Below are 12,547 nucleotides of genomic sequence, written 5' to 3' on the forward strand. Positions count from 1 at the left end.
TGGACTGTACCTTCCCCACCAGACTGTGGATAACTTGAAGGGAATTCTATGTCTGATCCAGCCTTCTATTCCAACACCTTGCACACTCTCTTGCCTACACTATGTACTCACTGAATACTGAATTGATGAACAACCAGAAGAATAAATATGCCATTGAAACTTTCATAATTAAACCATACTTTATAATGAAGTGGACTTTCATAATTAATCCATACTTTATAATGAAGTGGAACAAGTCACTATATAAAGGTACTCTGTGTAAAGCTGTTATGTATAATACCAGATCTCCTCATTGTTTATCATATATTTTATATATCAAGTTTACTTAATTTAATATAATTCAAAAATGTGACAGATTGAGCAACTGTTATCAACCATTGACTGCTGAGGTGCTGAGATACAAAAAAGAAAGAATGAGACATGGTCCCTGTGGCAAATTTCAGTTCCTGTTCTTCTTACAGTGTGATTTACTGACATTCTTCCCACAGAGTGGTGGGGTCTATGACTCTCCTGCCATGAATCCGAGTGGGATTTTTTTTATTGTTCCTTCCAATAGAGCACATTAGAAGTGATGTGATCTCTGAGGTAGGTCACATAAAGGACTCAGTTCCTGTCTTGCTCTCTCAATCAGGATACTCCCCAGCTTAGAAGCCAGCTACCAGGTAATACAGAAGCCCAACCTATTCCACATGGAGAGTGGAGAGACCATGTTAGAGAAGCCTATATGAAGAGGGACTCAGGTCCTCCACAAAGGCATGGAATCAACCACCTGACATAGAGTGACAAGACTTTATATCAGTTTTTCAACCTTGGTACCATTGACATTTTGGGAAGAATAATTCTTTTGAGTGGAGGAGGGTCCTGTGTATTATAGAATATTCAGAAGTTCCCCTGGCCTTCACCCACTAGATGCTAATAGCACACCTCTCAAAGTGTGACAACCAAAAATGATTCTAGACATTGCCAATATCCACTGGGGAGAAAGAAAAAATCAACCCCAGTTGAGAACCACTGCTTTAGATAATTCCAGCACCCAGCCTTTGAGTCACCCCAGCTAACTTCACGTGGAGAAGAAATTAGCTGTTCTCACCAAGCCCTGCTCAAATTGGAGATGTGTGAGGAGAATAAATATTACTGTTATTATAAGCCACTAAATTTTCAGATTATTTGGTGCAAAATGTTAGGTAATAGAAAGAGTCCATTACTTCAAGGGACTGGTTTTTTTTCCTTTCCAGGGTGGAAAGCTGTTACATAACCAAATAATCACCATTCTACAATATGAGCTTATAGAATCTACGACAAACTTTGGTTGATAAGGCACACCTTGAATAGATGTATGTGTGTCAGGGAGCTCTCTGATAATGATGCCTTGGTCTGTGATGTATGAAGCTATTAGAGCATTTATGTTAACCTAATTTTAATATATATAATTATATTGTCTTCCTAATTTGCTCATGCACTTTCAGCTGGAAGTAGTGAACATTGGATTCTTAAATAACTCCACAGTATTAAAGTTGCCTACAGCAACACACAGCTTATTTTCCTATAAGCTACAGTAGATGACTCAGTCCCAGATTATTTTGACCAATTGTGAGATAATGTTCTAAACAGAACTATGGCAGGGTCATGTGTAGTCTGCCTAGTAATTATAAATTATCTTCAGATATCAAGGAAAAAGACTAGGTACAAACTTTGGATATGTGGTGCCTCAATAAAAATATGTATATGTTAAATTTAGAGTTTTTTAAAGAATTTAAAATAAAGATAAAATGTGACATTATATAGAGAGAGAATTTATGATTTTACAAAATTATAATGAGTAATATGAGCTCCAGAGTGGAAGTTGTGTCTCATTTATCAAAATGGAAACAACTACTTATTGAATATTTATTCTTGGGCCCTGCACAGTACATGCTGTGATGTTAATCCTCACCAGAGCCCAGCAACTGCAGTTCAGAGAGGTTAAATGATGACCAAAAAGCTCCCAAAGGCTTATCTCTCTGACTTCTAAGCCTTTCATCTTTCCATAACACCTGACCCCTTTATCTTTGTGTCCTCACTAATAAACATGGTATGTAGTACATAGATATAATCAACAAGTTTGAAGTTGTTGATTAAAAATAGCAGGCTGACACCTGTCATGGGTCACGAGCAGTTGGTTAGAGGGACTGAGAAAAAAAAACAGGAAAAATTCATGGACATGGATAACACTGTGGTGATTGCTAGAGGTGGGGGTGTTGAGGAGGGTATAGGGGGGAAATGATGATAAACAGAGATTTGACTTGGAGTTGTGAACACACAATATAATGTACAGATGATGTATTGTAGAATTGTGCCCCTGAAACCTGTATAATTTTGTTAACCAGTGTCACCCCAATAAATTCAATTAAAAGAAAAATGAATAAAAAATTCTTAACTCTTCATACAAAAAAAATAGCTTTGAATCACAAACACAACAGTTCTGTGTAGAAAAGAGAAAATATAGCCTATTAAATTCATTATTATGATGGTAAGTCCATGTTTGTTGATTGCCACATAACAGAGGAATTACCACATTAGTGGTTATTCTAGATGCCAAGCCAAGTGAATTGGCTTGGCTCTGTGCAGTATAACTAATTGCCTAGCAAGTCAGCCATTGAATGGTAAAACTCATCTCCTCTGTAGAAATAACCTTGAAGGGACTGCTGTACTATGTAATTATTTTCCTGTATTTTGAAGGGAATGTTGTTTCAGAAATGGGAAATAGAAATCAACATAAGCTCTTTCTCCTAAGGAAAGTGATAAACTGGTTAAGAGAGGCTGAATCTGATGAATGCATGAATAAAATATGCTGCATGTAATAAGGTTAACTAATAAAATTAATTATAGTTGGGTTGTGGCTAGTTATTAACATAGGGTGAGGTCCAAAAAAGGTGGATAAATAAATGAATAAATGATATATAAATAATAAAAATAATAGCCCAAGTTAGTCATAGACATTTTCATCTGACATCCAATAATATAGTTGTGAAATGAACTTGTTAGGAGAATATGTACACATAGACCAGTGGCAAACAATGGATATTAATACTACAAATTGGTTGATAATTGGCTATTTGAATTAAGCCTTCTTTTCTCTCTGAACTGCTTCCTGTTTCACATGGATTGCTATGTATTTTACAGTCAGACTTGAGAACCAACTGTGTGTGTATGCATATGTGAGGAATAGCAAAAGATAGAAAAAGAGAGGCAGAGAAAGAGGCGGAGAGGCAGAAGGGAGAACAACAGGGAGAGACAGGGAGGAAGAGAGACTAGCCTGAGAGGTGCCTCTGTCAGATCCACTCTAATTTTTCATAACGTTATATACACTCTTTCAGGTAGCTTATGGCCCTGATCTCATAGTTTAAAGCTACACAAACCAGAACCTTTTCACCTGAGCAGGAAGCAATAGCTAACTAAGCCTCTCCTCTCCTCTTCTCCCTGAAATAGACTGAAATAGCAAAAGGTAAGGAGCAAGGCAGGTTTAATAGTTCTCAATTTGAGGGGTGGGGTGCTGTTGTTACAGCATCCTCAGGGTGTATTTGGAAATGTGTGGGGTCTTTGGAGTTGCCACAGAGACAGCGAGCACCAATAGCATTTAACAAATGGAAGTCAAGAAAGGAAAGTATATTACTTGGCTTATCCGGCAACATACAGGACAGCTTTCCAAAATGAAGAATTTTCCTGCCTCAAATAATATTTTTTGAGAAATATTTAGCCACTTCCCTTTTGGAACTTCACAGGCCACTTGTTCAATATCAGCAAAGAAAACCAACTTTAGCCATAATTACGTATAGGAAATGCACCAGGATTTGGCTGAAAGAAAAGTTTCTGCTCTGAAGCAAAGAAAATCCCTTATGGCCACTTCCAAAAATAACCTCTAAATTCTTCTCAACTTTAGTGACAGCACCTGAGTCACCACAAGAAATAAACATTTCAAATGAGAAAGCCAAGGAGAAAAAAAGGCTAAGATTCTGTTTAGCCCCCTGTTCAGACATAAACTTGGTAGAACATGCAGTATATTAACTAAGGGAACCAGGTGGGTTGCAGGGTGAAAAGCTCACAGGAAAGTGCTAAAAAAAAAAATGTCCCCTTGCTCCTGTCCTCAGTCTTAGGGGTGACTGTACATTTCTGGAAGACAATGTTGTTTGCTATGCAGGTGGACTGAGGATTTTAGCAGATGGTGATAGGATGACTGTAAAAGAGAAAAGAGCTCTTGCAGATGGTACCCATACTCCTTTTTGTGTCTTTCTTTTTGGAGGGAGAAGGGAGAGAATTGCAAGATGGCACAATCATGCTGCAAACTTCCAAAGTATTTTTTCTTATACATTTTCTAAAGTCACCACTTACTATCTTTCACCACATATAGAAGAGAAATCAAGCAGGAAATGGAGAAAGGACAACAGGAAAAATTCCTTTAACATGTACAACTATAAATTCACCATCTTGTACTACTTCTCAGCCTTTTGGCTAAGATCAAGTGTAGTATCTGTTCATATCAGTTTAAATTCACCATCCTGTAGAATTATCCATCATGGACTCAAAGCCTGTTAATGCCATAAACTTCTCCTGTATTTTCCTTCTCCAGGTGAAATAAGCTAATTACTGTAACTTTTTCCCATAGGCCATTTTTTTTCACTTTTTGGGCAATTATTTTTGTTGCTTGACTTCCAGCTATATATGTTCTGCTGAAATCAGAATCATGTAATTCTGAGATGCTACAAGTTTGTCATAATATTCTGATAATGGCTTGCAAGATGGGAGCTGCCTTCACTGGTAATCTCCTGTTAGATGGCAACATCATCACCCTTGGCAGCCTTTTTCAAGAGAGAGAAGGTAGTTAATGAAGCTACTCCTTTGTGTAGACTCTGCAGTGTGGGCATAAGCTTCCCACCATAATGAGTAGCCAGACATTAACTGGGCTACAGGTCTCTGAGTTTTCCAAGCCTACTCCTTCAGCTCCTGTGTCACTGTAAAGACGGCAAGTGGTAAGTTCTTTGCAAGCTAATATCTCTCACAAATGTGACGCTGAGAAGTTCATCCCCAAGGATTGCTATCTGCTTCCTTTCCCAATGCTGGCTTTGGGTGAGTATCCCAGAGCATTTCCTCTGCCTGCATTTTGATATCAGAAAAGGGAGAAAATGAAAAAGATCCTTGAGTAGGGTTGTTACCTTTAATTATTACCCATGATTCATTCACATGGTCACCTGTTCATTCATCAATTTAGTAAATACATATTAGTAACCTACTATGGACCAGTCCTAGGATGGTTGCCAAATACAAGGCAAATGAGATCAATTCGTGGTCCTGAAGCTCTAGAAGAGGAGGTCAAGAACTATAACTCAATAAGTATGTAACTGTGTTAAATGTATAAGGTCCTATGGGAATACTATTTCTGCCTGGAGGGTCAGGATCAGAAAAGTTCATAGTTATATCATCATTAAACAGTCCTGAAGGATAAGTGGGTGTGACTCTAACAGGGAGCCAAAGGTAAGAGGAGTATACCATAGAGAAGATGGAATCCATGCAAAGGCACAAAGACATGAGAGAACACCCGGAAGAACCAGATACATAGAAAAACTGGCTTACACTACAGGTGGTGTATGGCAGTCATGAACATGGAAATAAAAGGTCAGAAGGAATTGGGACTTAACTAGAAGCTAATTAATAACCAGCATAATAAATTGCCACCCTGGTACAAATCACTCAGCTGCTTTAGTCTGGGGGACTTCGGTTCAGAATGGGGAACTTTGGTAAAATAAAACAGACTTTACTTTCTTCACAATTTACCTATGACTCTCCCTGTATTATGATGTGGCACAATGTGAAGAGAGCTATTGCCTGGTAGACAATGGGCTTAGTTTCCTTGAGCAACTAGGGAATACAGCCAGGAATTTAAGTGGCTCCTAATGGAAGAAATTTATTGCCTTGGCTACCCAGCACCCAGTCCCCTTCTTTTATGGAATTATCACCGTACACTTTCTTTGGAGAATCATCCTATGCCTACTTTCAGTCCATGTGTGGTTCCATTCCTACTGAAGTGAAGTCTATTACTCAGCTTGGTATATCAGCACACCAAATCACCCTAGTCACAGTGACTGGCTCTGAGATAGGTTCCCAACCCAAGCTGCTCCAATCAAAATAATTCCTGGGACTTAAGAGCAGCCAGGAGTATTTGTCCTCTTGTTTATTTGCCACTGGATGCAAACACTGGAACACTTAAGTTCCAGCGTTCCTGCCAGGTATCTTGCTTACTTTGGGAAACTTGAGAATGAACTCAACACAGTAAAAAACAGAGTCAGGAAATGGAGAAAAATTAAGTCTCCCTAGCATATTTTGAGCATCTTGGATCAAGCTACAGTTGAATCCTCGACTGCCTAGAAATGTATGACCAAAAAACATTTTCCATTTTATTAAAGCCAGTTTGAATTGAATTTCCGGTCATTTGATATGCAAAAAAAAAAAAAAATCCTTAGTGAAATAATGCTAAAATTCTCCATAAACTGTCTCTTTTAAAATGTAGTATCTTGAGGGATAGAATATTCTGAACATTGAACAGGTGAAGAATAATGGAACAGGATCCATAAAACCTGTTTTTCAGGTCTGGCTTTGCCACTTAGTAGTTATATAGTTTGGGGCAAATTACTTCATCTTTCTGAGTTTCAAATTTTCTACATCTAAAACACAGACAATAATTCTAACCTTGTCCCCATATCACAGCCTTGCAATAAAAAATCAAATAAAATTATGGAGGAGTAACTTGTCAAATCTGGAGTGTTAAATGAATGAAATAGCTATTAAAGTATTCATTTTTTTGTAGTAAGCCCTTAAAGATGTTAGTTTCACAATTAGAAATCAGTCTCACATTCTCCAGTTGTCTAATAGGTCTAAGGATGTTGACATCCAACTAGCACCTGCCATAAATCATCAGGTTCCACAAAGCTAAATGGAAATAAACATTTCCTCAGGTCAGGAGCCAGCTAAGCTTAAAATCTCGCTGTGCCCATGGTAACATGGTGTGTGTTAATTGGCCTTATGTTGGCAGTCCATTGGTCCAAGGAAGAAACTGGAAGAAAGCTACATCTAGTATCTACTTAGATCCTGCAGTGATCCAAAAATATCAACTAATAAATAAAATAAAACAAATCTAATTGAATTTCCCTTTCAGGTTGTTAACCACATTTTCATGTTTTTTTTAATATAGTTGGTGTGGTGACCTGTCCTAGAGTGACAAAGTTTTGCTCGAGTTCTAAATGTATTCTGTGCCACAAGGACTGTCAAAAGCTTCTACTCAGTCACCCATTCTCTCTCAGCAACCTGCAGTTGATCACCTGAAAAACAGATTTTATGGATCCTGTCTTTACAAAAAGGTGACATTTGAACAGAGATATGTATACAGGGAAAAGAGCCTGAAGACACAGGAAGAATACCATGTAGAAGCCAAGGAGTGCCAGAGGCTACCAGAAGCTAGGAGAAAAGCATGGAACAGATTTTCCATTTTCTTCTATTTTATTTTTTTATTGTTGTTCAACTACAGTTGTCTCCATCCCCCCCTCAACCACCACTTCCCCCACAACACAGACTCAGAAGGAACCAATCAGGCCAATGCCTTAATTTTGGACTCCTAGCTTTCAGAACTGTGAGATAATAAATTTCTGTTATTTAAGCCACCCAGTTTGTGGTACTTAGTTATGGAAGCCCCAGGAAAATACCAGTAATATAGTATTCCACCAGTGAACATCAGAGATATATGGGTTACAGGACTGGATTTTTACACTCACACAAAAGGGGTTCTCAGATTATTATAATTTAGATATTAAAGGTTGGGGTAAAAAACTTAGTACCAGAGAGATGAATCTCTGTTGCATTCAGAGTGGAGTATTCCAGCTCTCCTATTATATCACGGGAGTTAGTTTTGTGACCCAGCTGGAATTAAACTCTTTCATGGCATATAATATAATACAATACAAACCCCATTCTTGGTCAATTTCACTATCTCCATAATTTCTAGCAAGCTATTGGCATTTAATATTAAATAAGTATACTATGAATTATGTTTATTTCAAGGCCTTTCTATACTTGGGGTTTCCAAAATTACCCAGTCCTTCTAATTCCAAGAGTGGCCAAATGTGCCTGCCTATAGAAGATCTAGGCAAGGAAAATAATTTCCTAACAACCTTGGAAGAGTGTTAAGAAAGAGATGAGGTGGTTCAGCATTCTCAGTGATCTGGAGATAGTACTGAGCACATTCTTCTGAAGCCTGCACTTTTACTTGGCAATATATCATGAACTTTTCTGTATCAATAAATATTCCTCTACAACATGATTTTTAATAACTACAGGGATTCCATTGTCAGGAAGTACATTCCATAATTCACTTAACTAATCTTCTATTCCTGAGATAAATCAGTGAAAAAAATCAAGATAGTGAGTTGAATCCAGAGCTGTGTATGCCCCAAGGACCAGCTTTGTGATCATCTGTTTCATATTCCTCTGTAAATCTCTTTATGGTGTTTTCTTTGTCTAAGAGAGTGCCTCGTGGAACTCCACTCACCAGTCTGTGGACGTTTCTAGGGCATTGAATAAAAAGCCTTCTGAATACATCATCTATCCATTCGCTTAGAAAACGAATGTTTATTTTGCACTTAACATATACCAGACACTATTCTGGTGCCTGATGATAGAGCAGTGAACAAGATGGATATGGCTCCTGCTTTACTGGACTTTAAAAATCTAAAGAGAGTACACAAATAAACAAGATAAATTCAAATAGCTGCTATAAAGGAAGACAGGTGATGTGAAAGAAAATTGATGGGAAGAGAGTAATTTAGATGAAGAGAAAGGAAGTAACATTAACTGAGGCCTGAAAAAGGAGAAGAGCTATCCGTATCAAGAGGCAGGGAAAACATTTGATGCAGAGAAAACAGCTGGGGAATAGTATGACATGTTAAAAAATAAAAGTTATCTAGAGTGGCTGCATAGAGTGAAACAGTGGATGACAGAGAAAAAATGTTCAAGGAATAGGCAAGTGCTGGATCTAGTCAATCTTCACAGGACCTGACAAGGCAGCAGGACTTCACCCCAAATGCAGCAAGAACAATGAGCAACTAGTTTGCAAGGATTTTAACTTGTGAGTGTTGTATGTCAGCTCTGTTTTAAGAAGACCCCTCTGGCTGCATAGGTCATAAAGAGGCACGGAGAGAAGCAGAAAGTGACCAGTTAGCAAGCTACTGCTGTGGTCTAGTAAAGAATTTGTTGGTACCTTAGACTGAGCTGATGGCTATAGGAATAGAAAGAACTAAACTGATTCAGGACATACTTTGATAACAGAATAAGCAGGACATACTGATAGAATGAGTATGGGTAGATGAATTAAAGGAACAAATAAAGGATGAAAACATTTTATCATAAAAAATTTTAAACTTGCAGAAATGTTCAATGAATTAAATAACAAATACCTATGTTCTCACCACATAGATTGTACAATTAACATTTTGCTATATACTTTATCATATAAACATCTACCTGTCCTACTGTCCATGCATTAATCTGTTTTGTTTTGTAGTTTGTTTGTTTGCTTGTTTGTTTGTTTTGGTGTTCTTAGGATGAAAGAAAAAAATTGAGAACATCAAAACACTTCACCCCTGCTCCCTGCTACAGTTTGCATGGTATTAATTAGAATCAATATGTGGTTTGGGTTCTTCTATTTTTATAGAAAAATTTGCATACAATGAAATGCAAGGCTCAAGCATACCATTCAATGAGTTTTGAGAAATGCATACACTTGTGTAGTTCTGACCAGAGTTTTAAAGTGTGACACTATTCTTAACTTTAGATAACTTTGTTCCAGAAGCTGTCCAGGGCATTGTTGAATGTTTAACAGCATCCCTGTCCTCTACCCATTGGATGTCAATAGCATTATACATACCCTCCTACAGTTGTGACAACTAAAAATGTCTCCAAACTTTGCCAAAAATAACCTGGACATCAAAACTGTCCTTAATTGATAACCACTTCCCTAATTCCTATCAAGATACAGAATATTGCCATCATCCAGAAATTCCCCCTATATATACCTTCCCAGGTATATTCTCATTTTTTGCCACATAGACTAGTTTTGCTTGGTCTAAACTTCATATAAGTGACACCATAATTTATGTCCTCTTTTGTGAAAGGCTTTTTTCAATAAGCATAATATTTTTGAGATTCATTTATGTTGCTATGTATAGCAATAGTTTGTTCCTTGTTATTACTAAGTGGTATTCCATAATATCTGAGTTTGTTTAGTCATTCCCTTGTAGATAGATAACTGGGCTTTACAGTTTTATACATTGTGGATAAATTTAACATAAACATTCTCATATAATTATTTTTATAGCCATGTTTTAATTTCTCTGGGTAGAAACAGAACTCCTGAGTCATAGGATAGATATATGTTGTTAAGAAATTTCTAGACTTTTTTATAAAGCAATTATAACCTTTTACACTCCCATCAACAATGTATGAGAGCCAGTTGTTCCATATCCTTGTCAACACCTGGTGTCAGTGGTTTTAATTTTAGCCACCTTGGTGTTTGTTTAGCATATTTTATTGTGGTTTAAATTTTTATTTACCTGATAACTCTGATGTCGAGTGTTCTCTCATGTGTTTATTGACTATTCACGTAGATTTTTTACTGAAGCTTATGTTTAAACTGTTTACCCATTTTTATTTTTTTATTGTTGTTCAATTACAGTTATCTCCATTTCCCCCTCTTCCTCTTTCCCTGCCCTTCCTACCCCAACCACCCACATTCAATTCTCCTCCCACCCATTATGTTTGTCCATGTGTTTACCCATTTTAAAATTGAGTTGTAGTTTTATTATTGAGTAACAGGATTTCTTTATATATTCTGTATATCAGTTCTTCATCTGATGCATGTTTTAGACATATTTTACACAGTGTAATTAAATTAATACTAATTTTATTAGTGTCATTTGACAAGTACTTAATTTTGATAAAATCAAATCTACCAATTATTTCTTTTAATTATTTTCTGTGTCCTATCTAAGAAATTCTTGCCTATGCTAAAAATCTCAAAGACATTCTCCTGCTTCTTCTCCTAGAATCTTTATTGTCTTATCCTTTATGTTTACATCTAAGATTTATGTCAATTTTTAAATTTTTTTATGGTGTGTGGTATGGGTTAAAATTTATTTTTGTCTACACAGATATCCATTTGTTCTAGTGTATTTTGTCAGAAAGTATTTCCTTTCCCTGTAATACAGCTATGGTGACTTAGTTGAAAATCAAATGATTATGTCAGTATGGATCTAATTCTGTACTTCCTATTCTGTTCCATTCACCTACTTGTAAATCCATTTGCCAGTATTACACTTTCTTGATTACTGTACCTGTATAGAACATCTTAAAGCCAGATTAAGTCCTTCAACTTCGTTCTTCAAGGTTGCTTTGGATATCCTGGTTTTTCAGCATTTCCATATAAATGTTAGAATCGATCTATTAGTTCCTTTTAAAAATCCTGGTGGGATTATTATGGGGATCACATTGAGTGTATATAGAATATCAGCACTTAGCAGTAGTGTGTTTTCCAGTCAGCGTAATAGCATATCTCTCCATCACCTTCTCTAATTTTTATTAGCAGTGTTTTGTAATTTTTATTGTATTAGTCTTATTAAATGTATTCCTAAGTATATTATTCTTTTTTATTTTATTTTAATTGCAATTGTTTTTTCTGAATTTACCTTGTCCTTTTATGCAGTTAAATATAGGAAATGAGATTAATTTTAATATGCTGACATATCCTGAAACATTGCTAAATTCATATATCAGTTTTAATGGCTTTTTGGAAGGTTCATTAGTCCCTTCTATGTCAACATACATGTTATCTATAAATAAAGACATAGTTGCTTCATTTCTTATTTGTGTGCATTTTATTTCCTTAGTTTTTATTATTGTAACATCTAGAATTTCCATTAAAGTATTGATAGAAGTGGTGAGAGTGGATATCCTTACATTGTTGGTGGTCTCAGGGGAAAGCATTCAATTTTTCACCATTAAGAATGATGTTAACAGTTGGTTTTCCATAAATGCCTTTATCAAGGTAAGGAAATTCCTTTTATTCCTACAGTGTTGAGAGATTTTTTTTAATCAATGAATAGGTATACACTTTTTCAAATATTTCTTCTCTACCTATTAAGATCATCATATGCTTTTTGTCCTTTATTAATATGGTGAGTTACAATAATTGACTTTTTAATATTAAACCAAATATTACCAGGGATAAACTCCACTTATATTATCCATTTTACATGCTATTGGATTTTATTTGATAATATTTTAAAGATTTTTGTTTCTATGTTCATGAGGTACATTGAACAGTAATTCTATTTTTTGTAATGGTTTTGTCAACTTTTCTAATCAGGGTTTTTCACAGTTTTTTAACTTGGGCAAATGGCTGAATAATTTTCAAAGATGGAAAAGGTTGGCAAGAACACATTTGGGGGTGGGCTAGAAATCATGAGTTCTG

General features: G+C 36.2%; 1 non-coding gene across 1 annotated transcript; it reads left to right on the top strand.

The window, feature by feature from the left end:
- Window positions 1–4,468: 4,468 nt before the first annotated feature.
- LOC114491279 lies at window positions 4,469–4,652 on the top strand. The gene has a single exon (XR_003684071.1). It is a non-coding gene; the product is annotated as a U2 spliceosomal RNA (small nuclear RNA).
- Window positions 4,653–12,547: the final 7,895 nt, after the last annotated feature.

This window comes from Phyllostomus discolor, chromosome 2 (assembly GCF_004126475.2).
Source record: "Phyllostomus discolor isolate MPI-MPIP mPhyDis1 chromosome 2, mPhyDis1.pri.v3, whole genome shotgun sequence".
Classification (NCBI taxonomy): domain Eukaryota; kingdom Metazoa; phylum Chordata; class Mammalia; order Chiroptera; family Phyllostomidae; genus Phyllostomus; species Phyllostomus discolor.